The following is a 3,074-nucleotide window of genomic DNA, read 5'->3' as shown; positions in this document are numbered from 1 at the left end:
AGAAAGTTGACAAAAGTTTCAGAAAGTTTTCAATGTCCAAATTTACTCACGGGTTGTAGTTTCCAAAGTTCAGAAAAGTTGCAGGAAGAAAGGACAGCGCTGACCGGCAACAGCAACGCGGCTTCACTTCGCTGTTTGCGCAACGACCCACAGCGCCGCTACCCCCTCCGCGATCCGGAGCCCCTTACGGGGTCCCTTCAGCGTTTTGGGGGCTGCTTCTGGCGCCCGCCGGGTCCCGAGACCACAGGCTTCTGCCACCTGTGGTTTTCCTGAGTGGGTCTCCGCTTCGCCGTAGCGGACGACCCGTTTACAGCGGAGCTCCCTTCTCCTTACTCGGAGAAGGCAGCCATTACCGGTCGCGCCGCCTCCGGAAGTCCTCATCTCGCTTTATTGGCCGAGGGAGCCGGTTTCCTCAAACAAGTTGTTTTCCTGGCATTCCTCCACTCCAAGGATACGCCTTGCAGCCCAAATGTACAGGTCTATTGGGGTGACGGCAGCCCAGCTGATCCCGTTGCTGGAACCAGCATGTAAGTCTGCCATGGGACAGTCCCCATCACCTTCTGACATGTCACCCTGCCCAATGCCAGACTTGTGTCTGACTGGGCCCATTTATGCAGGTCTATCTTTCCACTGTAGGGGTTTCAGTAGCTCACAGGGTAGAGCTTTTTGTGTCAGCTATACTTTCCAAATGTACGATGCTGCAGGAAAGCAAAGCTGCGTTTGTTCCTCTGACATGAACGCTGCCCCATAAGCTCCAGGCTGACTTGCATGATACACATCCAATTAGGCCTGGAGCCACTTCCCTCGGGCTCCTTTGCCTTCCTTGGCATTCATATGGTACATAAGCGACTCACTGCTGGTTATAACCTTTAAAACCCTCGTCTGCATATGGGGGCATGTAGTTCCGTTGCCCAGCTCACCTCCCTCATTAACCAGCTACCTTGATTTCTCCAGACCTGCCCTTTCCAGAATCCTTCATTGCATTTCTGTTTGCCCTTCCAATTAAATTGGACAGGACTAACTCATCATTGCTTGCTTCAAGGTTATTTTGAGCAGCTATTTTATGCATTCTGTCCTCATTACCTACCGGTGCTGCATCCGGCAGCAGTTTTCTCCTATGGGCCGAAGGCATTTAACATCTTCACTGCATACCCAGGAACCCTTGGAGGGGGTTGGACAAAGGATCTTATATGTGTTCAGGATGTTGAAATGGCCTGGAATAGGCTGTGTTTCTTAATTACAGGAGGAGCATTGAGCTATTTCTCTTCTGGCATGGTTCCACATCACACTGTCATAAATAAAATGGAAAGAAGAATGGATTGGAAAGCTGCCTCCTGTAAGGTGGGGGGATGTGTCGGGTTGCGGAAAAAGTGCACTCAAAATGTAGCCAGGAGTGAATCGCAGCGAATGAAGGAGCAAGGGGTTTTCCAAAGGAACAGCTGTGGGTCTTCCTGCTCTATTTGCTGTTTCAATAACATGCACAGAGGAGTGTGGAGGATGCTCATCTAGTTTGCTAGGAATACAAATCCACAACTCCAGGTTCAGCAGTCCAGGGGTTGTCAATGTGATATTCTCAATACAAGGCTGGAAAACAATTTCCACTGTTCCTGACCATTGGCAATGCTAACTGGGATCGATGAGAATCAAACAACATCTGGAAGGCACTGCATTGGCTGTGTCTGGACTAGACAATGACATGGATAAACTAGAACACGGGGCTGAAAACAAAAAAATAAGTCCTCCAGCTAGCAACGTAAGAAGAGCCCTCCTGGAGCAAAACAAAAGACCTGGCTGGTTCAGCATCCTGTTTTCTGCCATGGCCAGCTGGACAATACAAATCTTATGGTGCACCCACATTTGGAATACTGAGTACAGTTCTGGTTGTCTCTCCTCAAAAAGGATATTGTAGAGCTGGAAGTTTCAGAAAAAGGCAACCAAAACAATCAAGGGGAGGGAACGAGGAGAGGACATTTGGGGCTTTGTAGTTTAGAGAAAAGGTGACATGATGGAAGTGCATAAATCTATGCATGGTGCAGAGCAAGCGGATAGGGAAAAGTTTTTATCCTTTCCTGCACTAACACTAGAACTCATGGGTATCCAATGAAGATGAACGTTGGAAGGTTCAGGACAGACAAAATAAAGTTTTTCAATACACAGCACATAGTTAAACTATAGAAACTGTTTATTTCAAACCAAAGCGCGGCTCCTGCACTTCAGTCCAATAGGGTTGAATGTGTGCAGAGAAGAGAAAGGGGAAGCACAAGGGTGTTCTGAGTTGGATTTTTTTAAAAAATAAAATAACCAATGACTCAGTTACACAGAGGAATTGTTAACTTAGAAACATGCTGTCTTGCAACATTCCCTGCACCCTATGCATTTAATCCAGCTGCATTGGTATACAGATAGACAAGGGTTGAATTTCTAAGCAAGCTTGTTCTGAAAAGCTTTTCAGTATTTACCTCTTTTATTTTTACTTTGAAAATACTTATTTCATATTCGCACACAGCACCAAGGGATGCATATCTGCACCTGCAATATGAAAAGTACGGTAATAGGCGTTAGTACAAATTCTACTCCGCTGCTGCGCATAATAAAGAGCGGCAGGAGCAAAAGCAAGGTGGGTCAATTTTATTTCCCCCATAGGGGAGAAAAGCGAGGACACACACACACACACACACACACACACACACACACACGTGCTCACATAGCAACCCAGCGGTCCCAGCCCCATTGTGTGTGTGTGTACATACATATACATGCACATACACGGAGTCCCGACTCCGTAGCCTGGGGTAGCGGTGAATTCGAATCCTGCGCTTCTGCCCCTGGCTACAAAGCCAGTCCTCTAGCGCCCGCAATATCCCAGCCGCTTATTGCTCCAAAGAGAGAGAGGCGGGCGAGAAGCGCTTAGAACAAGAGGCTCTGTGTGTGCGCTCAGGCTGGGGCTACGATGCCCCACGTGGAAAGTGTTGCGCTCCTTCTTTTCCGGGCCTCGGGCTCTTTTGCTCCACTTTCCCCGAGTCCCATGTTCTTTCCCCCCTCTTGACTGATTGACACGGAAACACAGAAACACA

This window comes from Podarcis filfolensis, assembly GCF_964270895.1.
Source record: "Podarcis filfolensis genome assembly, chromosome: 1".
In the NCBI taxonomy this organism is placed as follows: Eukaryota; Metazoa; Chordata; class Lepidosauria; order Squamata; family Lacertidae; genus Podarcis; species Podarcis filfolensis.
This window is presented reverse-complemented; position numbering follows the sequence as displayed.